The sequence below is a fragment of the Petaurus breviceps genome, unplaced genomic scaffold (assembly GCF_028583685.1).
Source record: "Petaurus breviceps papuanus isolate PSGF00001 unplaced genomic scaffold, PetGlider_PUasm1.0 175, whole genome shotgun sequence".
NCBI classification, from domain to species: Eukaryota; Metazoa; Chordata; class Mammalia; order Diprotodontia; family Petauridae; genus Petaurus; species Petaurus breviceps.
Genome location: NW_027185764.1, coordinates 13,949,434 through 13,976,724, shown reverse-complemented (window position 1 = coordinate 13,976,724; position 27,291 = coordinate 13,949,434). Strand labels below are relative to the sequence as shown.

Below are 27,291 nucleotides of genomic sequence, written 5' to 3'. Positions count from 1 at the left end.
TCCAGTAAAGAATTAAATTCTTCAAGGGCAGGGCTGTATCTGTTCTCCTTGCCATCTGCTTTCTCCCAGAGGACCAGGAAGCTTGGGGTTGATTTTCATAGGCAGAACTTGGTTTCCTCCACTGTGAAAGGAGAGGGTTAACTGGACAGGCACCAAGGCACTTTCTAACCAAATCCTATGGCTAGGACTCTTTTCCTAGTTCCCCATCCCCACAGGCACCCACACTCAAGCCACCAGTGCACCCCAATTACTCTGGGGGAAATTCTTTCCCTTGGTCATCCCACCTCATAGGGACAGGTGGCAGGCGGAGAGAGCAGCTCTGTGTGAATGTGGCTGGTGGGGAGGGGGTTGAGGAGGGAAGCAAGCTGGCAGAATGGGACAGGTGCAGCCCGTGAGAAGAGCCAGGTTGAAATGTCCCTAGAGATTACCACCCCCCAACCACCACCAAGGCTGTTGTTTCCTTGGGGAAATCAAGCAAGATAACCATCAGCTCCTGTCGCACAAAATGACCCCCTCCTCCCCAGGATGGCCAGAAGGCATGGATTCCCACTGTCTTTAATTGGGATGGAGCTGCCTGCCTTGCCCCACCCCCACCATGGGGAGGGGCTGGGGTGCTTGACCCCCTGGGCTACACAACAGACTGAGGGTGGGAACAGGTCCAGAAACCGGCTGTGCTGGACATTGGAGTTTCCTGGAAGCACCTCTGTGACCAGGTGCTCCCCAGTGGCCCCTGGGAACCTGACTGACAAGGGCTGGGCTGTCTGCAAAGGCCGCAGGGCTGAGAGGAAGAGAAATCTCCCTTTCCCACCCCATACCTACAGAAGGCCCCCTGGGAATGGCTCCTGACAGCCCACCAACAGCAGGGCAGCTTGGGGTCAGCTGGCAGGGATGGGGTGGGGAGGAACCAACACAGAAAGGGAGGCAATAGTCTGGGACATCCTGCTATTTTCTCTCTCCTCAGTCTGCCTCTGTTTCTGTCTCTCTCTCTCTCTCCCCCTCTGTCCCTCTCTGTCTCAGTCTCATATATGTGCGCGCACACACACACAGGTCTTAATTTCCTCACCTGTCAAATAGAAAGAATAACCTTTACCCCATCCCTGGCCTCTCTAGGGCCTTGGCATAACTGTGATGACTTCAGAGGCCAACCTAGTATTCTAGAAGTTGGACTAATGATGAATCAAGATGCAGAATGAAATGTACACTTTTGGATATAAACAACGTGGGAATTTGTTTTACTTGACTTTTAGTGTATTTATTGCAAGGGCTTTGTTCCTTCCTTGTTGGGGAGAAGTAAGACAACAAGGGAGGAATTGGAATAAGGTACAAAAATAAAAGAAAAGAGTGTCATTGAAGCATTATTTTATTGGTAAGAAAAAAAAACACAGAGAAAGGTCAGAAAGAATTACAGACAAGAAGGACCGCTTTGAAAATTATAGGCTATACTTATTAAATACTTAAAAGAAAAGCAAGCTTGGATAGAGCACTGGCCTTGGAGTCAGGAGGACCTGAGTTCAAATCCAGCCTCAGATACTTACTAGCTGTGCGAATCTGGGCAAGTCATTTAAACTTGACTGCCTCCCCTTCCCATTCCCACTCCTCCAAGAAAAGAAAAAAGAAAAGAAGAGAAAGCTATCCATAATAGGCTCAGGGAGATTCAGTGCTTTACCCCAGGTGACATAGGTAAGTAAGCAATGAGGCAGGATTTGAACCCTTGATCCTCTGACTATAAAGTCAGTGCTCTTTCTCCTATAACCCAAATCCTATCTCTGTCACTTGCTACCTGTGTGGATTTATGCAAACTACTCCATCTCTCTGGGCCTCAGTTTCCTCATCTATAAATGAAGGGATTGAACTAAGCTTCCTTTCTACATCTATGATCCCCTTTCCACCAGAGCACACTGCATGTATGTTATCTCATTTCTGCCTCATAAGACCTCTTAGGACAGAAGAACTCAGGGGAAGTAATACCACTCCCATTTTACAAAGGAGAAAACCGAGATTCTATCAATTTGAAGTAACTTGCCCAAGGTCCAATAGGTAAGAGTGTCACAAAGCTGGACTAGACCAGCAGGCCTCTGACCCCAAGCCCAGTGTTAGTTACACTCTTTCCTAACACTGTTGGCATGGTGAGTATGTTCTGAGCTCTTAAAGCTCAGAATACAAGGAATAAGGAGGAGGAGATGGAGGAGGAAGAGAAAGAGAAAATGGAAGATGAAGAGGAAGATGAGAAGCCTAGCATTCAAGGCCTGAGTTTGTCACTTTGTGACCATAGACAGGTTATTTCCCCTCTGAAGACTTTTGTTTCCTTACCCATCAAATGAAGGGTGTTGGACTATATCATGGGTTCTTATCCTGGAGTCTGTGAACTTTAAAAATTTTTTGAGGGGGCGGAGTCAAGATGGCAGAGTAGAAGCAGGACCTCCCAGAGGCTCCAGCTTCCACCTTCCCCAATCCATGTAAAAAGGGGACTCTGAACAAACTTTGGAGCTGCAGAACCCACAAAATGACAGAGAGAAGCTAACCTTTCACTGAGGACAGCCCGGTAGGCTGGCAGGAATCGGCCAGCACAGGGCTCTGGGAGCCCAGCCCCAATCTGAGGCTTTAGCCCCAGAGTGGGCCTGACCAGCCACCGGCCAGAGGGACTACAGATCAGCAGCAGCTTTGGCAGTTTCCAGATTTATCAACACATAGATGTGAAGGACAAAGTGAGAGGTCAGTGCAGTCTGGACTTTGGGACCCAGTAAGTGGGAGTGTGTGGCTTTTGCCCCCAGGGCGAGAAGCCGCTGAGACAGCAGCACAGCCAGCCAGTGCCATGTGGCAGCTTCAGCTCCTGGCCTGCAGAGTGTAGGGGGACCAAGCACCAGTCTGAGGGGTAATCGCTCTTGCTTTAACCTGCTTGGATCTGGATTGCAGTCTAGAGTGGAGGTCCTGGGGCATGTGTCCAGCTTGCCAGAGTGTGTAGAGACCTCAGAGAGGGCACCCATCTAATACCTCTGGCAGCTAAGAAAACCCCAGCATTTGGGACGAAAGCTCCCCTGTCTGGTGGCAGAGTCCTACTGTGGCAAAAAGCCCAGGGGTCAAGGGGCGACATGACCAGGCAAAGGAAACAAAGCAGACAGAAGATTACAACATTAGACTCCTATTTTGGGGACAAAAAGGAGCAAAGCATGGAACAGGAGGAAGACAGTGAAGTCAGAACTCCTGCAACAAAAGCTTCAAAGGAAAATACGAGCTGGTTACAGGCCATAGAGGACCTTTAGAAGCAGATAAGAGAAGTGGAGGAAAAAATGGGAAGAGAAATGAGAACGAGGCAAGAAAATTATGAAATGAGAGTCAACAGCCTGACTGAGAAAAATTACACCTTAAAAAATAGACTGACTTAAATGGCAAAGGAGAGTCAAAAAGGCAATGAGGAGAAGAATGCCTTAAAAAGCCAAATTTTCCAGATGGAAAAAGAATCTCAAATGCTCAATGAGGAGAATCATTGCTTCAGAATTAGATTGGAGCAAATGGAAGCTAATGACTTTATGAGAAATCAAGATGCTGTTAAACAGATCCAAACAAATGAAAGAATAGAAGGCAATGTGAAATACCTCATGGGAAAAACCACTGACCTGGAAAATAGATCCAGGAGAGATAATTTACAAATTGTTGGACTACCTGAAAGCCATGATCAAAGTAAGAACCCAGAAATCATCCTCCAGGGAGTTCTCAAAGAAAACTGCCCTGATGTTTTAGAACCAGAGGCCAAAATAGAGATTGAAAGAATCCACTGATCACCTCCTGAAAAAGATCCCAAAAAGAAAACTCCTAGGAATGTTATAGCCAGGTTCTGGAATTCCCAGATTAAGGAGAGAATATTACAAGCAGCCAGGAAGAAACAATTTGAATGTTGTGGAAACACAATCAGGATAACCCAGGATCTGGCAGCTTCTACACTGAGGGATCGAAGGGCTTAGAATATGATATTCCAGAGGTCAAAGGAGCTGGGATTAAAACCAAGAGTCACCTACCTAGCAAAGCTGAGTATCATGTTTCAGGGGAAAATATGGTCATTCAGTGGAATAGAGGACTTTAAAGCATTCTTGATGAAAAAACCAGAGTTGAATAGAAAATTTGACATTCAGATACAAGAAGCAAGAGATGCATGAGAAGGTAAACAGGGAAAAGAAATCATAAGGAACTTATCAAAGTTGAACTATTAACATTCCTACATGAAAAAACAATAATTGTAACTTATGAAACTTTTCTCAGTAGTTGAAGGGAATAGAAATATATATGTCTATATATGAGGGTATATGGGCATATGAATACATATGTGAATGTGTGTATACATGTTTACAGGTATACATAGATAGAGGGCACAGAACCAATTTAACATGAAGGGATGATACTTAAAAGGTGAAATTGAGAGGCGAGAGAGGAATATAATGAGAGGAGATGGGGAGAGACAGAATGGGGTAAACTATCTCACATAGAAGAGGCAAAGGAAAATGGTTACAATGGAGGGGAAGAATAGGAAAGCAAAAGGGAGTGGGTCAACCTTATTCCCATTGAACTTGGCTTGAGGATGGAATGAAATACACACTAAATAGGGCATCTCACCCTCCAGGAGAGTAGGGGGGGAAGAGGATGAGAGGGGGAATGATGGAAGGCAGGGCAGGCTGGGGGGGGAGGGAAGTTGGAAGCACCCACTTTTGAAAAGGGACAGGATCAAAGTAGAGAATAGAACAAGTGGGAGGTGGGATAGGAGGGAGGGAAATATAGTCAGTCTTTTACAATATATCTACTATGTTATTGTTTTGCATTAGCCACACATGTACAATCTATACTGAACTGCTTATCTTCCCAGTAAGGGTGGATGACAAGGGAGGAAGGGAATGAATCTGGAATGCAAAGTTTTAAAATCAAATATTTAAATATATATATACACTATTAATACTATTTTACATGTAATTGGGAAATAAGAAATACAGGCACTGGGGCATAGAGATCCACTGGAAAAGTCGAAAGGGGTATGGGAGAAAACATGGGAAAGAGCAGATTGGAGGAGGGGATATCCTGTGGGACTGCTGTTTTAGGGCGGTGGATAGGGGGAAAACGGGGAGAAAATTTGTAACTCAAAATCTGGCAGAAATGAATGGTGTTAATCAGAAGTTAATAAAGCATTCGAAAAATAGAAAAAATGAAAAAGAAAAAATAATATAAAAAGAAAAAATTTTTTGATAAGTATATTTCAATATAATTAATGTCCTTTGTAATCCTATGTGCTATATTTTATGACTTTAAAAATATTCTGAAAATGAGGTCCATAGGCTTCACCAGACGACCAAAGGGGGCCATAATATGAAAAGAGGTTAAGAGCTCCTGGACCAGAGGATTCTGGGGCTTCTTTTCTGCTTTGAAATGCTTGAGTCTATGAGTTAGAAAGAGGTGTAGAGTAATGGCTTTGGATTGGATTACCCCAGGGGACAACCAAGAATTTCCCTGAATGGAGCAAAGACAACTCTTTCTACTTGTAATGTTGAGAGCAGGGGAGGGCACAGAGATGACCTGAGCTCCTGGGTCCTGTCCATCAGTCTGGCCTCCTTGGAATTTGCCTAGATTGCTCTGGGGAAGGCACTTCACCTGACTATTATGAACAGTGTGTAGAATGGAGTCACTAATAACCCTCTGGCCTTTTGTGCCTCCTCTCTTCCCTCCCATCAGCTAGTGTGGGAAAAGATAAGACAAGGATGTCTCTCAGGGACCATGGCAAGGCTGTTTTGGGGCTAATCAGACTGGATTCACTGAAGAGTCAGTTCTCAGTGTCATCATAACAGCCTTGGAATAGTCATCAGGCATAAATTTTAAATCTGGCTCTGCCATTAACTGGAACAAGACGTTCACCTGGGCCTTAGTTTCCCCATCTGTAAAATGAAGAGATGAGAGTCCCTTCCAGCTTAATTTGAATCAGCCCAGCTGCAGAAGCTTATATGCAGAAGCTCTTTTGTTCTGTTTTTGCCAAGGATAGCAGCCTCGAGCTGGAACAGCTGATAAAACCTTATTTCTCCTGGAGCAGTTGTCGGATCTGCACTCCAGAGCCCCTCCCCAGTTTTAAAACAGTCTAATTTGAACACCCTGAGCTCTCAGGATAACCCTTCCAGAGTTTATCTTAGTCGTGAGAAGAGCCATCCTGGCCATATTCTCACTCTAGCCTGGGACCCACTACCTCATCAGACTGTTACCTCAGCTCCAATGCTGAAGGTCGACTCGGGATAATAATAGCTAATGTTTTTATAGCACTTTAAGATTTGCAAAGTACTTTGCCCACATTATCTCACTAGATCCTTACAACAGTCCAATTTTATTTTTATTTCTTTATTTTTAATAGTTACATTTTTAACCAGCATTTATTAAGCACCTACTATATTCTAGGTACAATGCTAAAAATACAGTGAGACAGTTTCTGCTATCAAGACACTCAGATTCAACTATAAGGTAGGTATTATTATTACTATTATACCCATTTTATAGATGAAGATACTGAGTCTCAGAGAGGTTAAGTGACTTGCCTATGGTCACACCAGGGCTGCTAGGTAGCACAGTGAATAGAGTTCTGGGCCTGGAGTCAGGAAGACATCCTCCTGAGCTCAAATTAGACCTCAGACACTTACTAGTGTGACTGTGAGCAAGTCACTTCACCCTGTTTGCCTCAGTTTCCTCATCTATAAAATGAACTGAAGAAGAAAATGGCAAACCACTCTAGTATCTCTGCCAAGTAAACCCCAAATAGGGTCACAATGAGTCAGACACAACTGAACAGCTATTGTCTAAGAGAAGATTCAAACACAGTGCTGTATCCAATCTCCCTGTAAGTTTGAGGGAGAGCTGCTCTCTGATCAAACCCCCAGCCTGGAATATAGTCGATCAATCAATCAGTAAACATTGTTAAGAACCTATTATGTGCCAAGTACTGTGCCAAGACCTGGGGGTACAAAAAGAGGCAAGAGACAGCACCCAAGCTGCTGACAATCTTATGGGGGAGACAACATGCAAATAAAAATATACAAAATGAGCTTTATACAGGATAAATAGGAGATAATTAATAGAAAGATGTATGTAATCACAGAAAATAAAAGGCAGATAAGGTGCTAAACTAAATTTACAGATGCGTGTATGAGCCCAATACCCCATCTTTGAAGTGTGAAAAAAGTTCCTTGACTGGATTAGAATAGGAACCTGCCCTGTAGGCCTTAAAAGGGAATCAAAAGTTTACATTCTGAGAGTTTTAGAGAGTTTGAAGCACAGAAGAAAGGAATCTAGCAGGCAGCCAAGACATTCTCTACAGAGACAGACACAGAGAGGAGCAGCCTTCGAGGGAAGAAACGGCATCAAGGACTGAGACTTCTGGCAGCAGAGAAGAGAGCCGATTACAGATTAGAAAGAGAACTGTCCTGGGCAGGTGGAGAGGAGTGATCCTGGGGAGATACTGCAGACCCCAGTTCTCTGATTGTAGAGTCAATACAGTTCTTTCTGTTCCACTGCAGATGGATTGTTACTACAGGCTAAGTAGAGCTCAGTCCTGTCTTTGCCGGCTCTACACCCTTCTGTGCTCTAAAAGCTTATGGTCACCATCCTTCCCTGGGCTTCAATTTCCCAGAATATCTAGTGGAGCTCATCAATCAACAAGCATTTATTTTGTGCCCACTGTGTTCCTGGAACTTTACCAGGTATTGGGGATATAGATTTAGGATTACTTGCTCTATATTCTAGCATGTTAAGGAAGGAACAATTATAGGTAGAAAGGACTCAGTTTCTCTCCCTGAACTCAAGGAGCTGACATTCTATTGAGGGACATAGCATGACACACACAAGTATAATATGTAGATAAATATAAAAAAATAAGCAGAAGACAAACCAACGGGTAAGAAGTCATGGTTTTAAAGGGCGGCTAGGTGGCACAGTGAATAGAGCACTGGCCCTGGAGTCAGGAGGGTCTGAATTCAAATCCGGCCTCAGACGCTTGACACACTAGCTGTGTGACCTTGGGCAAGTCACTTAACCACAATGGCCTTTCTTCTAAAAAGAAAAAAAAGTCATGCTTTTTATCTCAGTTTTCAGACAAAGATGCCAGGACAGGTTATGAGATCACAGAGAACTACTTTGAGCTGTCTATGCCTATTCAAGGTGAGCAACAGATGGGCCCAGGTACCCCTCTTCACCCTCTGGTCATGCCTGAACCTGATGAGGCTGCAGCAACATTTTGTTATAATTAGGGGTTCGTTGAGGTGAATTTTAAAATTGAGTCTTGAGTTTAATGGGTTAATCTCGTTCTTTTTGCTGCCGTCCCTCTGTTCCCCTTCTTCTATATAGTTCCCAAGTACAGTAAATGAGTCTCTCTGAGATCTTTGGATGCTCAGCATCCATATTGGACTTTAGTGCTTACCTCCAAGGCCCTGGCCCCAAGCCAGCTCAAGGCAATTACAATCTAGGCCCAAGCATTCCCCCTGCAAGCTGAACTGGAAAGCCTGTTCTAAGAGCTGTTGTCTTGGGGGGAGGGGGCACTGAGGGAGGAGACCGCATTCTTCGGCAGGTCTGTACATTGCCTTGCATCTTCCCTGTCTCTGGAGAGAGTCTGCCCTGGGCAGGGAGCCAGGGCCTAGATGGGTGTTGGGGGGAAGGGTGTTGAAGAATGGAGAAGGAGAGTTAAGTACCACCTTCATCCTTGCTTGATAATGTGAACTGCTTGGACTAGGGATCAGGCACCTGCCCCCACCAGTAATGGGGAAAGGACGAGGGATTAACATTGTCCAAGGTGGGACAATTCGTGCAACCGTAGGCATAATCATTTAGCCTTCTTGAGCCCTAATTTTCTCCTCTATAAAGTGAGGGAATTTGGGGAGGCTAGGTAGCACAGTGAATAGAGCACCAGCCCTGGAGTCAGGAGGTCCTGAGTTCAAATTTGGCCTCAGATACAACACAAAACTAGCCATGTGACCTTGGGCAAGTCATTTAACTCCAATTTCCCTGCCTTCCCCCCTCCAAAAAAGAAAAAAAAAGTGAGGGAATTAGACTAGATTTTCTGCAAAGTCTCTTTCAGTTCTAAATTCTCAAATCCCTGGAAGTGATACCCACCCTTAAATCAGCCAGGCACATCCCTTGGACGCCCCAGTCCACACTGCAGAATTTTCTGAAGCTCAAACCACTGACCCTGATGATTTACTTGAGTGGAATCTTATCCTCTCCTTCTTGGGCCTCAGTTTCCCACAGTATCACCCTCCCTATCCTCTAGCAGCTAGAGGGAAGGAATAATTATAGGTAGAAAGGAAACATTAGCTTCATCACAGCATAGTGGAGAGGGCACTGGACCAAAAGACTGAAAGAGGATCCAAATGCCTCCTCAGACACTTACTAGCTGTGTGACTCAACCCTGAGCACATCCTTAATGTGCCTGTGCCTCAGTTTCCTCATCTGTAAAACAGGACACTTGGATTTGTTGAACTGTAAGGTCTCTTCCAACTTTAAATCTGTAATCCTGAAATGATGCCCCTTCCCTCCTCCTTTTCTTAGTTATTCCTACCCACCCCCTCCTGTTTCTATAATTCCAATTATTGGTTCTGGGACCCTGTTAAATCCACAGAGGCAAGTTGCTAAAGGATAGGGGAGCTGACTGTTCTCAGGAGCCCCGCACATCCAATCTCTTTCTGCTCCTCTCCATAGGAAGCATCTGTTGGGAGGATTCATTGGTGTTTAACCAACTCCTCCCCCAACCTCAGGCCCCAGTGCCCAGCAGCCTGGGAAACTATTCTCCCAGAGTCCCAGAGGGAAGGGGTCTCTGGTCTCTGTTTAACCTGTTCTCTGGCTAGGAAGGGCCAGGGGGAAAAGCTTTTCCAGAATCACTTTATGCTGTCAGGCTTTCTGGGTGAGAACAGGCAGTGTCTTTGGCCTAGGTTTGGCTATCTAGCCCTCTCAAGTTATATACGTCTCGTCCACCCACCACCTGTTGTCCCATTGATTCTTTCCTCTGATCTCTTCGCTGTGGGCTGACTTGTCCTTCCATAGACTTTCTGCTGCTTCCCACGGAGCTCTCTATCCACTAACCTTCCTCTGCTTTAGCTTCCCACTGCTTTCTTGTATGAACCCCCCACCTTCACTTCCATCGCCATTCTTCCTTTAGCATTTGACCAGGCAGCTGTCCTTGGTCATGCTGATCAATGAAACCCAAGTATGTGTCCCTACTGAGGCAGAGGTGCCCAAACTCATATGTGAAATTCAAGATGGTTCCCAAACCTTAAAGATTTCCCATGATCATCCATTATCCTAGGAGAAGAATATGTTATCCTGACCTGAGACTCTGAAGAGTACACACATACCCCACAGTGCATCAGAGAGTGAAACCCAAAGCTGACTAGCCATTCACTAACCAAGGCTTCCTTTGACCCCTTGCCTCAAATCCACACCCACTGGAAAGTACAGTTACAAGTAAACAAAAAAAGTTACAAGTTACGTGTTGCAAACAAGGCTAGATTCAGGCCAGTCTTCTGGTTTGATAGTGGGACAAAATGAAGCATTTGCATAAAATGTGACAGTTACTCAAAGTTTTAGCCTTAGCAGGGGAAGGACACCCAACAAGGAAGTTCAGTGTGAATACCACCTTGATTCAGCTAAGAAGACTCCCTTGCCTCTTTATTCCCTTGTAGCAACCCTGGCCGGCGCACAGTCAGACATTTCAAACTGGATGCCCTGTAGACATCTTAATGTCTAAAACAGAAATCATTATCTTTCCCCCAAACCCTCTCCTCTCCCACCTTCCCTATTGCTGTACTCCCAATTCTTTAGCCTCACAATCCAGGAGTCATCCTGGGCTCACTATCTCTCACTCCCCTTATCTAAGCTGTTGCCTGTCCACTTCACCTTTCCAGAATTTCTCAGATATGTTCCCTTCTCACCTGAAACTGCCACCACTCCAGAGCATGCCCTCATACCTCGAACCTTGATCCTTTTTTTTTTTTTTTTTTGTTTTTTGGGGGGGGGAAGACAGGGCAATTGGGGTTAAGTGACTCGCCCAAGATCACACAGCTAGTAAGTGTCAAGTGTTTGAGGTCTGATTTGAACTCAGGTCCTCCTGACTCCAGAGCCATTGCTCTGTTCACTGCGACACCTAGGTGCTCCTCACGCCTTGATTCTTGCAATAGCCTGCTGGTGGGCCAGTCTGCCTTAAGCTTCTCCCCTCTCCAGTCCATCTTCCATTCAGTCACTGTCATTTTCCTAAAACATAAGTTCTATCATGTCTGCCCCGATCCCTATCCAATAAAATCCAGTAACTTTCTATTGCCTCTAAGATCAATGCAAAATGTTTTGTTTGGCATTCGGAGCCCTTCATAATCCAATCCCCTCCTACCTTTCCAGTCTCCTTACACCTGATTCTCTGACATGTATTCTTTCATTCAGCAACACTGATTTCCTGGTTGTTTCATGAACAAGACATTCCATATCTTGGCTCTGAGCATTTTCTCTGGCTGTCGCCCATTCATGAGACACTCTCTCTCCTCCACTCTGACTATTGACCTCCCTGGCTCCTTTTAAGTCCCAACTAAAATCCTGTCTTCTACCGGAAGTCTTCTCCAACCCCTCTTAATTCCAGCACTTTCCCTCTTTTTCCAAATTTCCTATTTGTCCTGTTATAACTTCTTTGTATATATTTGTTTGTGTGTTGTCTCCTCCATTAGATTGGATTTGGTTTGGTTGTTCTCCATTTTTTGAAAGGATATCACTATGCCAGAGTCAAGTTTCAGTGTGTCTAATCAGTGTGCCTATCAGACCAATACAGGAATGCTCTACCAGAGGTCAGGAACAAATAGTCCATGTGAACATTCTAAACTGGTGCATCCTGTGTGTCCTTTGAGCTGTCTCAATTCTGCTTTGCTCATAGAGCATGGTACCTTCTCTGATGAGGACACACCAAGCTGGGCAGTCCTGTCCCAGTGTCTCCCATGCCACACAGTCAATTCCAAAGTTCTTAAGAGAGACCTTGAGAATGTCCTTGTATCGCTTCTTCTGACCACCATGTGAACACTTGCCCTGTATGAGCTCTCCATAAAACAGTCTTTTGTGGCAAATGTACATTTGGCATTCAAACAACATGTCCAGCCCATCGGAGTTGCACTTTCTGAAGCAGAGTCAGAATGCTTGGCAGTTTAGTTCGAATAAGGACTATTCTCAGTGTCGAGTATCTTATCCTTCCAGGAGAGCTTCAGAATCTTCCGAAAACAATTTATAAGCTCCCTGAGGGCAGGGACCATTTTTTGCCTCTTTTTGTATCCTCCGGGATTAGCACAGTGCTAGGCACATAATAGGTGCCTGATAAATTTTACTAAGTGAATGAACCTGTTTCTTCCATGAAGGTGTTGGATTAGCTGAACTCTAAGGTTCCTTCCAGCTTTGAATCTATAATTAATCCCATATTAAACAGTCTGAATCTTAGCCCCTCCCCCAATTAAATATCAATGACAATTTCAATATTTTTAAAGGAAAACCTAGAGATTTAGATTATTACTCCCACAGAAGGGTGGATATCAAAGAATCAGTGCATTGACCAACTCATCTAGAGATAGGAGCATGAGGAAAAGGTGAAATTGGAAATTGGATGCAGTAGCTAGATCTTTAAACCTAAGCATCAGAGCTGACTTAGGGTCTAGAAGGTCAAGCAGTGTCATGAATTGAGTGAGACTAAGAGATCATATACCGGGAATGCAGGGCTGGTTCAATATTAGTAAAAGTGTACACATAATTAACCATGCTAACAAAAACAACAAAAATCCCATGATTATTTCAATAGATGCAGAAAAAGCTTTTTTTTATAAAAATACACTTATTCCCATTTAAAAAACAAAACACTAGAAAGCATAAGAATAAATGGAACTTTCCTTAAAATGATAAGTAGCATCACTCTAAAACTGTGAAGTCAGCGCTACCTGTAATAGGGATAAGCTAGAAGCCTTTCTAATAACATCAGGGTGAAGCAAGGATTCCCATGATTATCATTACTATTCTATATTGTACTAAAAATGCTAGCTATAGCAATAAAAGAAGAAAAAGAAATTGAAGGAATAAATATAGGCAACAAGGAAACAAAACTATCACTGTTTGCAGATGATACGATGGTTCACTTAAAAACTCTAGAGAGTCAACTAAAAAATTTAATCCAAATAATTAACAACTTCTGCAAAGTTGCAGGATATAAAATAAATCCACATAAATCATCAGCATTTTTGTATATTACCAACAAAACCCAGCAGGAAGAGATAGAAAGAGATGTTCCATTTAAAATAATTACAGACAGTGTAAATGCTGGGGACTCTACCTGCCAAGACCCACACAGGAACTGTATAAGATTAAGGGATCAGAGAATTTTAATTAGGAATGAAACACAAAAAAGACCTGAAAGTCCAAAGGCAACATCCTTTTGTGTCCCCCTAGGCTCCAGGAGGTTGGAAATGGTACCCTAGGAAGCTCACTGGGTCAGTTCAACAACAAAACTTTTTTTCACAGAATGTTTTTTTTATTTTATTTTTGTCAATGTGAAAATAATGTTTAACTTTTTTTTGTAATTTTGAATTCCAAAATGACTTCCTCTTTCTTCTCCCCCTCATTGAGAAGTTAAGCACTTTGATATAGGTTATGCATGTTCAGTCATGCAAAACATTTTTCTACATTAGCCAAAACAAAATATTTATTAAACACCCATTATATAGCAGAAAGTATGCTAGGTACTGAAAATTCAAAAGCAAAAATGAAATGGTCCCTGCCTTTAAGGAATCTACATTCTATTGGCAGGAGGAGGCGGGCAGTAGACAGGCATCATGAGGAAGCAGAAAGAGGACTGTCTCTGGTTCCAGGGAGTCTTGGTTCAAATCCTGCATCTGACACTTATGACTCTAACCCAGTCAGTAAACTTTGTTGGGCCTCAGTTTTCTCATCTGTAAAATCAGGGAGTTAGACAAGATGACCTTTGAGGACTTTTCTAGTTCTAGATTTATGATCCTATTACCCAAATAAATAAATATAAATCAATACTAAGTAACTCCAAGAGGGAGGGAATACTAAAAACTGCTGAGGGTGTTGAGAAGGAGCTGATGTGGGAGGTGATACCTAAACTGTACTTTGAAAAAATCTAGGGATATTGCCAGGTGGAGATGAGGAGGGAATGATTCCTGGGTATGGAATTGATCAATGGCCTGAAGACAGATATATGGAACTTATGGCTCAATCAGCCAAAACCAAGAGGCTCAAGACCAGGGACTTGTGCATCCTTGCATCCTTTTCATAAACTTAACCAAGGCTTACCTAGGAAAATCCCCAGAAATCCAGGGCACCAAGCTGAATCTCCAGGGAAATTTAGTTACTACTGCTACCTTTTGTTCACACACCCCTCCACCAAAAGTATAAACAAGATATTGGTCCCCTTATTAAAGGAGCCAAGCTGTTGCTTTGGCTGGATCATGCAGCTGAAGCTCACCTAGTCTCCCTGGGTCAAGGTGATCCTAACAGCCACCTCCCCTCTCAATCCTCTCCCCAACCCTCCTCCAGCACCTTGTATGGCCCCTCTGAAGCATCCCCTGTATTCAGGGGAAATGATATCTGGCCTGGCTTGCCACCAAGGTGTCCCTCATCAAGAGGCATCGTCACACCCTGTCCTCAGCTCCTTTCTCCAAACCTCTGTCCATATTCCCAGCTCTCATTTCTCTCGCCCCAGTAGCCCTCAGAAGTAGCTGGTGCAGCAGCTCTGGTTCCTCACCCAGCCTAATTAAGGCCTGGCCATTGTCCCAGCATTCCAGAGTCTTGTAGGGCGAGCTCTCCCAGAGGATGCGGAAACAAAGGGATCAGTGTAAACTTGTAACAGGGTTTCTGTCCGATTCACAACAACAAGCCAACACTTTGGGTTTGGAACAAGAGAGGCACATTTGCTTGCCTCATTGTCTCGAGAGCAGAGGGCCTCAGAGCAGGAAGGCCTGGTTGCCTTGGCCAGAGCCAGAGAACAGCCTCTTTCCTTAACCCTCCCAAATGAGACTCCGAAAGCCTAGTCTTGGATGCTCAGAATTAGGCCCCTGAGGGTGGATGCACAAAGAGGGTAGAAGAAGCCTAGGCAAAGAACACTGGGCCAAGCCTTAGAAGGGACTACAGGGTCTAGTCCCAATCTGCCACTCATGACCTGGGTGCCTTTGGGCAAAGCCTTTTCTCTAGGCTGCAGTGTCCTCTTGAAGGGGCTGAACTATACCATTTCTAAGATCCCTTCATAGCATTGTAGATTTAGAGATGTGTCCTCAGGGATTTTCTAATATAATAACAGCCCTCCCAGAGGGTTAAAAAAAAAGAGAGACCCCTAAAATCAGTAAAAAATGAAACAAGAGGATAGTAAGAAATGGAGCCAGGATTCAGACTTGGGTCCTGTGACTCCTCGTGAAGGGCTCTTCTTTGGTCTGTGGGAATGACCTTCCCAGAAAGACCTGGGCCCATTCCCAGAACAAACCAGGGCAGAATTTCCAGGAGCCGAGCTACCCTAACCCTCTCTGGAAGAGGCCACTTCCTTAAAAGGAGAGGGGTAAATCTTGAACTCTGAACTTCCCCTCTTTGATAAAAATCACCCATCCTTCCCTCTATCTCTCTGCTTTATTCCTCCTAAATCTTTTTATTCATCTTCATTATGCCTTTAGGTCCTTTCATTCCTCCCTCTCCAGTCTGTCAGCCTCATTCTGGCCTCCCTTTCCTCCCTTCAATCTTGACCCAATAGTTGACAAGTTCAACAAGACACTGTATTTCACACTTGAATCTCCTGCTCCTTGTCCTTCCCAGATCACGCCCAGCCAACCCTTAACCCTGGGTTACCCCCAACATCTTCCTTCTTTGCTCCTCCTCTTAAACTACTGAAAGCTATCAGAGGAAGTGTTAGGGACCGACTACAAATTCATGTTCACTAACCTCAGCTAGTATTTCATCGCTTCAAAGCAATCCTTTCATTCATTTAAAATGAACTCTTTTGTCACACACCTCACCACAGCTGTTCCAAATCTTCTCATCTCTCTTCAAACCTTTAACATCAAATCCTACTTCAGATACGAGCTACCTATGTGACTTTGGGCAAATAATCTCTCAGAGGCTCTGTTTGCTCATTTATGAAATGAGGGAATTGGATTTAATGACTTCAAAGGTCCCTTTGAGTGCTAAGTCAATGATCCTGGACCCTAGATACTGTCCTCTCTTGGCTTCTATGATACGATTATTATCAGATTGCTCTCCTATCTGTCTGATGCCTCCTTAGTTTCCTTTGCTGATTTTTCATCTACCTCCCACTGTGTAAGTGTGGGTATGGCTCAAGGTTCTCTCTTGGATCCTCTTCTCTTTATATCAGAGGCTGTTCTTAATTACTTTTGTGTCATAGACCCTATCGGCAGTCTGGGGAAGTCTGGGGACCTCTTCTCAGAATTTTTAAAAATACTATTTATTTTTTTCCAATTACATGTAAAAACAATGTTTAGCATTTATTTTTTAAAATTTTGAGTTGCAAATTTTCTTCCTCCCTTCCTTTCCTCCACTTTCCCTGAGATGATAAACAATTTGATGTAGGTTATAGATATGTAATCATGTAAAAACATGTTTCCATATTAGTCCTGTTGTGAAAGAAAACCCAGTCCAAAGGAAAACACACAATACACACACACACACACACACACACACACACACGTGAAAAATAGTATGCTTCAATCTTTATTCACACTGCATTCTTTTTCTGGAGGTAGATAGCATTTTTCCTCATGAGCCCTTTGGAATTGTCTTGGATGATTATATTGCTGAGAATAGCTAAGTCATTCATAGCTGATCATCATGCAATATTGCCGTTACCAGATACAATGTTCTCCTGGTTCTGCTCACTTCACTTTGCATCAGTTCATGTAAGTCTTTCCAGGTTTCAGAATAATGTTTTTAAATGCATAAAATCAGACATATTACAAAGAAAACCACTTATATTGAAATATAGGACATTCTACATTTTAAACTACTAAGGTTTAAAACTGCAATAAGACTTTTGATATAATTATCAAAATTTTTTTAAAAGCAACTTCATATAACCCAGGTTAAGAACTCCTGTGTATAACAACATTTATAACATTCTCTCTTAATGAGCTCATCTGTTCCCACAGGTTCAATCATCAGATCTATCTAGATGACTCCCAAATCTATATATCTAGCTGTAATCTCTTCCTTGAACTGATGGAATTCCTTATCTTCCCCACTCCCCCAATGCCCACAAGTTAACCGCCCCCCCCCCACCTCCAGACCTTCCTCTTTCTGTTGAGGACACCACCATCTTTCTTTCCAATTCTTCCCCCTACTAAATAGAGGGAAATGTATTTGAGCGTCTGTTCCCAGGGGCCAGCACTAATCATTACAAGCTTCTGGAGGGACTTGGGTTTGCAACCCTAGGGGTGTCCTTGACTTCTTTCTTCTACGTCCTTTATTATCCAATCAGATGTCGATTCCTGTCCATGCTACCTCTATAACCTCTCTGATATTCATTGCTCCTTCTATACTTCCATTGTTTCCTCTCTAGTTGAGGATCTCATTTCCACTTGTCTGTATTTTTTCAAATTAATTTTTATTCATTTTATTTTTAATAGCCTTTCAACTCTCTGCCACCTTTAATCACTCCCCTTTCCATTCCATCCCACACACAAATGCCAAAATAATTTAAGACACAGGTCTGGCCATGCCTCTCCTCTGCTCAAAAACTACCCAATCAAATGAAATGTTTTTACTAAGGACATGAGCGATCTTTTAATTGCCATATCCGATGACCTTTCCTTAGTCTTCTTGCTTTGACACACAAGTACATAAAACCAGAAGTCATTCTCTAAGATACTGTCAAAGGAGATAGACAATTTTCAAAAGAAGGATTGCAAACTATTGATCAACTAATAAGATAAATGAAAATTAAAACTCTGATAAAGAACTATGAGAAAATCCCTCCGTTCTCTTCTCCCCACTTTGCAGAGATGGGAGGTCCACAGGCGTAGAACATTGCATATATTTTCAGATTTTTTAAATGTATCGATAGGTTTTGCTGCTTTTCTCTTTCTCTTTTTCTTAAAATATTCTTTATTATATGGGATGGCTCTCTGGAAGAGGAGAGAGAAAAGAATTCAGGAAGGTATTTAAGTGATATGAAAACAAAAGATATCAATAAAATTTATTTTAAAAACTCTGAAGTTTCACTTCATGCTCATCAAATTGGCTAAGATGTTATTACAAATGGAAATAATCAAAGGTTGTTCTGGGACAGGCCTAGCTCAGTCTGGTCTAGTGATTCAGGCTCAGGATTAGGACACAAAGAAATACTCATGGGACCATATAATATAATAAGAAAGATAACTTTGCTGTGCTGTGCATTTGCACAAATCATCTCCCACCTGTGGAATTCATTCTCTTTTCCTTACTTTTCAGATTCCTTATCTTACTTTAAGTCTTAACCCCAATGCCTACTCTTCTGTGAAGCCTCTCCTGATACCTCCAGTTGTCCATGCCTTTTCCCCCTCCTCAAACATGTCTAAAGCACTTTGTATGATTTCTCCCTTTACTCCTTTACTCCCTACCTGGTAGTATGCTTGTAGATGTACAGGTATATTCCAGCTCCTCCATATACAACATAACTTTCTGAAGGATTGTTTTATTTTTGTCTCTGTATCCTCAGCCCCTAATGTAGGGCTTGCACTTGAATAATAAATTTTTCTTTAATTAAAAAGATTATTGTAAATACTTTTCCATATTAACTCTATGGTTCCTACAACTCAAATTTCTGTCTTTATTGGAGACAGAGGGGAACCAAAGGATGTGCTATGGAGGATTCCTTCCCTGAATTTAGAGGTTAGGAAATTTTCTGCTAGTTTTCATTAATAACCCGTAGTGGCTCTGTCAGCTATAAATTCATGGGGTTTCTGGATTTCAAGACATCTCAGAGCCCATCTAGTTCAGTCCTTTATCTAAGGAAGAGCCTTCTCTGTGACTTCTTGGCTAGTGGTCAGTGTGGTTCAGTGGAGAGAACATTGGCTCTGGAATCAGAGATCTTGGGCTCAAATTCTATCTGGTTTTTATTTCATGTGTGACTTTGGGCAAGATATGACTTCTCTATACCTATATTCTCTCAAATGTAAAATGAAAGAGTTGAATTAGATGGCCTCTTAGGCCCCTTCTAGCTCCAGAACTATGATACCTAATCCAGCTCTCCTCAGAAGGAAAGGAGAAAGGAACAAGCATTTATTAAGCACCTACTGCATACCAGGTACTATGTTAAGTACTTTACAAATATTATCTCATTTTAGAGAACTCTGATGATTGGAAATTGATGACCTACTGAAGCAGTTCGTCCCACTCATGGACAACTCCATTTTCAGGGGGTTTATCTTACATTAAGCCAAAAATCTAACTCTCTGAGGCTTCTTTCCATTTCTTCTAGCTCTGCCCTCCAGGTCTAAGCAAACCCAATTTATCACCTCTTCCACATGACAGCCCTTCACATATGTGAAAACAGCTAACATCCATGCACCCTCCATAACCAAGTCTTCTACTCCAGATAAAGTGACTTCAGGATCTCCAACTGATGCTCTTGTAAAGTAGTTTCCAGTCCCTTCACCATGCTAGTTATCACCTTTTGGGCACATTCCAGTTTGTCAGCATGTGGCATTGAGAACTAAACACAATACTCTACTTGTGGCCTGACCAGAGTGGTTCTAGCAAGACTCTCACCTCCTTCCTTCTGGACATCATGCCTTCACTGAAGCGTCTTCTTAGCTTTTTTGGCTACCATGTCATATCATTGATTCTAAGTGAGCTCCCACACATTTCCTCATTTCTAGTTCTATGGCACCTCTCCCATTCATTCCAATTTTTAAATTTTTTTCAACAAACATTTTCTCTCCCTCCTCCCACCATTAAGAAAAGAAAAAGAAAATTCTGGTAACAAGTATGAATAGTCAAACAAAACAAATTCCTGCATTAGTTGTGACCCCAAACCTATGTCTTAGTCTGCCCCCCTAATTCCATCACCTCTCTGTCAGGAGATAGATAGCATTCTTCATCATTGATCCTTTGGAAGCATTAGAATTTTCAAAGACAGTCAACAGAGGCTCAGTACCATGTTTCCCTGATAATAAGACACTGTCTTATTAAATTTTTTGGACAGAAAAATACCAGGGGGCTTATTTTCAGGGGAGGGCTTATTTTAATGAACATTGACAGCAATTTTAATAAACAGGTAAATGTGAACAAAAAAATGTACCTTTATTCAATAAGCAAATCACTGGGGAAGAACAGGATGACGCGCTCACTGCTGCAGCTCTGATTGGATTCAGCTCGGAGCACGGCGTGCATTTCAACGGGGGGGGGGGGGGCGCGGAGCAAAGCGGGTACCGTAATGTAGCGTGTAGCGCAGGGATTAACCTTACTTCAGTAGCAATCTCAATAGGGCTTATTTTCGGGGGAGGGCTTATTTTAGAAGAATCTTACACAGTAAGGGGAGGCCTTATTTTCGGGATAGGTCTTATTATCGGGGAAACCCGGGTAATCACATTCTATTCACTTGAACCCTTGCATCTTTTCCACAAAGTAACTTCTCTCCCATTCCATATTTATGAAATTGATTCTTTTGAACCCAAGCATTGTGAAAGTATGTCTTGTATATGGCTTAGTTTAGGTCTGGAGACTCAAGCTCTAGAATTTCCAGTTCCAAATCACGTTTGCTTCCAGGAGGAGTGGCAGGAAGAACATGGATTCTGGGAAGACAAATTCCAACAGGCTCATATTAAGGAGAATGAGGAACAAAACCAGGCAGATGGAAGCAACATCTTTCCTGTTCCAAACAGTAACCTTTCCTGTTCACTATGTATTGTTTTTTTTTTTTAGAAATCATAACCAGTCTGTCCACATCCAGAAAAAAAGAGTCTGAATGCAGATTGAAGCATATTACTTGCTCTCTGTCATTTTTGTTTTGTTTTGTTTCTTCTTTCTTGTGATTCATTCCATTGGTTATAATTCTTTTTTTATAACATGACTAATATAAAAATATATTTAATATGAATGTATGTGTAGAGCCTATATTGGATTGCATGCCGTCATGGGGTGGTGGGGGGATTTAGGAGGAAAGAAAGGGAGAGAGAGAAAACTTAAAACTCAAAAACTTGTGGAATGGAATATTCTAAACTAAAAATAAAATACTATTTTAGAAATTGTTAAAAAAAATAAACCACCACCAGTAATTCATCAATTACATCAGCAAGTTCTTTCAATACCTTAAATTACATTTTGTTCTTTAATTTTTGAAGGTATGTAAGGGAAGAAATGGGTAGAGACCCACCTTCTAGTCCTTAGAGTTTGTTTTGACTAGAAAGAATTCCTCCTATAATTTATCCTTCTTTTTATTCTCCCTCTTATATTTCTTCTTTCCCTGTTGAGTAAAATGTGTTTCTATGCCTAACTCTGTGTGTGTATTCTTCCCTCCTTTAACCTGTTTAGATGAAAATGAAGATCAAGTGCTATGCTACTCCCCATGTGTTCCTTTTCCCCCAGAATGTGTTCCTTTTCCCTTCCTTTTCTCTCTTCTTTTGAGATCAACAGAACGTTAAAAAAAAAAACACCCAACTTCCAAGTCCTCCATCTCTCTTATTAGATTCCCTTGAATGATGATAGAATTCTGATGGGACATGTATCACATGCCAACAATGGAATATGAATAGTTCATCTTTATAATTATTTATAATTATATTATAAATTATTATTTATAATTTATTATAATTATTTATAATCCCTTATAATTGTTTTCTCATATTTACCTTTTTATATTTTGTTTGACTCCTGTGTTTGCATTTCAAAGTTTTTACTTAGCTTTGGTCTTTTCATCAAGAACAATTGGAAATCTTTTTTTCATTGAAGGTAAATTTTTTCCTTGTATTATTATACACAATTTTGTTGGGTAAATTATTCTTGGTTATAAGCCTATATCTTTTAACTTTTGGAATATCACATTCCAATCTCTCCTCTCCTCCATATTGTGACTGCTAAATCTTGTGTGATACTAGCAGTGGTTCCTCAGTATCTGATTTTTTCTTCTAGATATTTGCAGTATTTTTTCTCTGACCTGGAAATTCTGGATTTGGTCTATAATGTTTCTGAGGATTTTTTTTGGAGGCAACTGCTGAATTCTTTCTATTTTCACTTAGCCCTCTCATTCTAAGAGATCTGAGTTTTTTTTTTTTATGATTTCTTGGCTCTTTTTTTGTAATTGTTTTCAAATAGTCCAATAATTCCCAAATTATCTTCCTTGCTCTGCTTTCCAGGTTATTTTTTTTTTAATTTAAACTAAATGTTTAATTTTATTTTTTCAATCTTTTGACTTTGTTTTCATATTTAATATTGAAGGGAAAGTGGAAAAAACCCTCTAACAAAATAGATAATCAAGTAAAACATATTCCCACATTGACCATGACCAAAAATACATACATGTCTCCCTTTGTGTCTTGAGTCCATCACCTCTCTGTCAGTTCTCTCTCCTGTGTCCAGCCCCCACTATTTTTCTACCTTTCTTTTCTAATTTCAAGAACTTTATATTCAGTTTCTAGCCTCTGTATATTCCCACAAACTCTGTCTTTCTCATTCCTAGAGTGCCCTCTTCATTCCTGCCTCTCAGAATTTCAGAATTACTTCAGAGTTTAACTCAGGTGCAACCTTCTCTGTGAAGCCTACCTCAATCCCATCTCGTTAGTGTTCTCTCCCTCCTCAATTTCCTCTTGTGATAAAAAAAAAAGAAATTGAGGGTGGGGAAAGGGAGACTAGCAATAAAGAGCCCACTCCTGAAAGTGTGGCTATTTGATGAATCTGCTCCAAGAAATACGTGTTGACTTGAAATGACTCTTCTCTTCTTCAGAACATGCTCAGGCAGGAAGATTTCAGAAAAACCTAGGAAGACTTATATGAACTGATGCTGAGTAAAGGAAGCAGAATCAGGAGAACATAGTGCAAAAATAAACTATGAATTACTTAGCTCTTCTCAGCAATGCAACAATCCAAGACAATTCCAAAAGACTCATGATGGAAAATGCCATCCACATCCAGAGAAAGAACTATAGAGTCATGTAGATCAAAGCATACTATTTTCACTTTTTTTGTTTTTTGTTTTTCATGTTTTTCCCTTTTGTTATGCTTTTTCTTTCACAACATGACTGATGTGGAAATGTTTAATATTGCACATGTATAACCTATATCAGATTACTTATCGTCATGGGGAGGGGAAAAGGGAAAAATTTGAAACTAAAAAATCTTATAAAAATGAATGTTGAAAACTATCTTTATATGTAATTGGAAAAAATAAAATATTTTTCCAAAAAGGACATGCTCAGGTATTCTGGAACTCTTACCATTCCATAGTAAAGAAGGGCCTTTTCGTTGGCTGATTAGCCAGAATTGAGAGTACATACAAAAGGATCCAATGGAGAACTCGCTCCCTTTCTTTCCCTCTGGCCACAAGGTATAAGGACAGCCCTCAGAACTATGGAGGGCCAGTGTTGGGGGAAGCAGGGGTATCCTTCCCATGAACACATGGTCTCCTAGACAAGCAGTGTTTGGGATGGGGCCATCTTCTATTTATGGTTTCTCTCTTCTGATATAGGTCATTGTGAGATCTGGAAAGCTTAGAAGATCCAACAAAAATCCAACAAATGAGACTAGGAAGAAACCCAGAAGAAAACTGCTTGATCCAGCCCAGAAGTGACTAGATCCAATAACCAAGATGCCAGGTCCTACAAGCAAGGGAGTGACTGTGTCCATCAACAATGCCACATGAATAAGTTAATGCGTCGAGGTGAATGCTTTGTAGCAACCTCTTTAATTCTGAGTTCATTCTCCCAAGAGACCAAGATAGAAGAAGGGAGAGTGTTCCCCTGTTTGGCAGGGAGGCAAAGTCTCTGAACTTTAGTTCTTATTATATATTTTCAGTAAATATCCCTTTGTAAGAGGTAATTGATATTAATTGGTTAATCAAATATTGAAGCAAAATCAACTGGTTAGGTGGATTGTGGGACACTAAGCAGTGGTAGAGGTCAGAGGTGTCAAACTTACAGCTGCAAATAGCCTGCAAAACTCCCAAGTGCCATTGGAATCAGATGAAAATGTAACTGCAAAATGTTTAATGAAATAAATAAAAATATAATACTACACAGGTAGTGTGAATTTATTTCTAAAATGTGGCCACATATGTGAATTTCAATGTGAATTTGATACCACTGGTTTAGATGATACTGAAGAAATATTAACTGGTGACAGATAATGTGGGCAATGCACTTACATTGGGACTCAATCTTATAGCACTAGAGAAAACTCATAACCCCTTAGACTTGCTTCTAAAACCCTGAGGAGGAGATGTAGCCAGATTTGGGGGACCCTCGCTGCTAATATAAGCCCCAAGTTTATAAGGATACCATATACTTATTTGTTCATGGGTTGCTTTTACTCCCCTCTTCCCTTCATTCCCTGGCCTAAACCCCTGCCACAGTTTAACATAAGTTCCTTCATAATGGGAACACATCCGTTTCTATTTTTGTATTCCCAACCTCTAAGAGTACCTGGTATGTAGTAGGCGTTCAATAAATGCTTGTTGAATTGAATCCATCTATGGATAGAGCACCGAGCTTGGAGTTAGGAAGATGAATCTTCCTAAGTTCAAATGTGGGCTCAGACACTTACTAGCTGTGTGACCCTGGGCAAGTCACTCCACCCTGTTTGCCTCAGTTTCCTCATCTGTAAAATGAGCTGGAGAAGGAAATGACAAACCACTGCAGTATCTTTGCCAAGAAAACCCCGTGGGAGGTCATGAAGAGTCAGACAACAGAAACGACTCAACAGAAATAACAAAAGAGGGAATTAATTATCTTCACAGATTCCCCCATGCCTTTTGTATATAGTGAATGTTCAATAAATAATCATGAATGCCTGTAAAGCTGGTTCTTGCTAGAGAGCTAGGTGCTCTGTGAGTAATGGAGAAGTAAAGCCTCTGTGTGACTAGGTTGAAAGAGCACCAGACTCGGAGTAAGGCATTTCACCTCTCTGAGGCTCAGTTTTTCCATCTGTAAAATGGGGATAATAATACCAGCACCTCAAGGGTTGGGGGGAGGGGAGAGAAGAGGAAGAGGTTTTCTAAACTTCAAAACACTATCTAAAAATGAGTTATGATCAGTATAAGTCATGTGCCCTGGCCTCGAAGAGTCTACAATCTATTTGGATACACAAAAATTCATTGGCATCAGACCCCAAGTAAATGCTGAGCTGTCAGTAGGAAATTAGAGTAGATTAAGGTCAGGGGGTGCTTCATGGAGAAGGTGAGACTTCAGCTGGACATTAAAGGATGGGGAGCATCTGGAGAAATCCTTTAAAAATCTATTTCTATTTTCATCCTATGCTGCATATTAGGGGAAATGAATTCCATATGGCCACTGCCTGCTATGTGAACAAAGTCTTTTATTTGTCCTAAATTTAGCCCCTTCCAGCTTTCAGCAGGGACCCTCCTTTTTCTAGCATCCAGGAATGAGTGAATTCCTGAATCTGTGCTTCCTGTCACGGTCTCTCACAATTTTAAACTCTGACATAGAAAAGTATAGCGAGTGGCAAGCTTTCAGAGATGATGGAAAGTTCATCTCTGTTATGTGCTAGCTGTGGAGAAGTCATTGACCTCCCTGAGCCCTGGTTTTCCCATTTATAAAATGGGGGCGATAATATCCACTTCCCAGAGGTAGTGTAAGAAAAGAATTTGGTAAGCTGTAAAATCCTAGTTATAAGTGAGAGCTATTAATATTACATAACAATTATTAGGCAGCTAGGTGAAAAGAATATTTATCATGGAGTCAGCAAGCCCTGAGTTAAAAAACTATCTCAGACACTTATTGTGTGACTATGGGCAAATCACTTAACCTTTCTCAGACTCAATTTCTTCATCTATAAAAGAATATCTCTATATAATACTATGTAAAATATGTATTAATATCATATATTCCTATATAATATATAATTCCTATATGATCCTATATATAATATATAAAATATAATACTATCAAATAATAGTGCCCACCTGAGGATCAAAGGAGATAATACATGTAAAACACTTTGTAAACCCTAAATCATTTTAGAAGTGTTAGCTTTTATTATCATTCATAATAGTAATTACCATTATTTCCTCTCTGCTTCTGTTTTTCCAGACTGGAGGGGCCTCATCTCCCTGGATCGTCCTTCTTCAGTACCTCCACCCATCCTCTTGATTCCCTCTGGGAGAATTCCACCCTGCTCCTGGCTTTCTGACCTCCTTGGCTTGCTGTTTCCTTGCCTTGGACCCCTCTGGCCCTAATATCCAGCTCCGTATACCCTTGTGGGCTTGGAGTTCCTTAGAGGAGCAACATCTCCTTTCCTCTGGTTCCCTCCTCCCACCCCCACAGGAAGAAAGCGTGTCAGGATGGACTCTGGGGCCCACGCCCTCTGCACCAGCCCTGCCAGGTCTCTTTGCTCCTGGCCAGAACTGGGATCAGAGAGGTTACATCCTTCAGGCTCAGTGTGTTTTTTCCTACCTTGGCTCTGTTCTATTCCAAGGGGAGAGCAAGGGCCATCCTGACTCTTCCTCTGGAAGTCTGTTTACTGGAGGATAGGAGCTCATTTTCCAGATGTGCTGGAGGGAAGTGGTTATCTTGGGGGCTGCCAAAATACACGTGTGCACACATATACACGTATACAAATAGATGAAGACACATATGCGTCCACATAGATGAGCTCACACAAACACACATACATACATATGCTCATATAAACACAGCATGTGTGCATACACAAATGTGTGAATTCCCATAAATGCATGCATATGTACATAAATACATGGGATTGTAGATTTAGAGCTGAAGCGACCTTGATAAATCATCTAGGTCAGCCCTTTCATTTTAAAGGTATTGTAGTAAAGTGGCTTGCCCCAAAGTGGTAGAGACAGGGTCCTGACCCACACATCAATGCATAGAAATATGTACATATGCACACATGCACACTTCCATCATTTTCCAGTCATATACAACTCTCCGTGACCCCATTTGGGATTTTTTTTAAGATGCTGGAGTGGTTTGCTATTTCCTTCTCTAGCTTATTTTACAGATGAGGAAACTGAGGCAAATAGGATTAAGTGACTTGCCCAAAGTCACACAGCTAGTAGGTATCTGAGGTCAGATTTGAATTCACAATAAG

At 41.7% G+C, this 27,291-nt stretch overlaps 3 long non-coding RNA genes across 7 annotated transcripts in view; 1 reads left to right on the top strand and 2 right to left on the bottom strand.

Annotated features, from left to right (window-relative positions):
- Positions 1-24,235, top strand: part of LOC138158675 (uncharacterized) — a 45,029-nt gene extending 20,794 nt beyond the window's left edge. Inside the window, exons 2-3 of the long non-coding RNA XR_011167705.1 lie at positions 6,418-6,480; positions 23,693-24,235. This is a non-coding gene — a long non-coding RNA (uncharacterized lncRNA). The remainder of the gene's footprint in view (positions 1-6,417; positions 6,481-23,692) is intronic.
- The window catches only part of LOC138158673 (uncharacterized), a 47,894-nt gene extending 21,115 nt beyond the window's left edge, over positions 1-26,779 (bottom strand). For 2 of the 5 annotated variants that reach the window (XR_011167702.1, XR_011167701.1), the window contains exon 1: positions 26,634-26,779. This is a non-coding gene — a long non-coding RNA (uncharacterized lncRNA). The remainder of the gene's footprint in view (positions 1-26,633) is intronic. The other 3 variants (XR_011167699.1, XR_011167703.1, XR_011167700.1) reach the window with 3 other exon arrangements.
- LOC138158676 (uncharacterized) lies at positions 16,729-26,619 on the bottom strand. The gene is made up of 2 exons (XR_011167706.1): positions 26,240-26,619; positions 16,729-18,155 (listed from the first exon to the last, which is right to left on the bottom strand). It is a non-coding gene; the product is annotated as an uncharacterized lncRNA (long non-coding RNA).
- Positions 26,780-27,291: the final 512 nt, after the last annotated feature.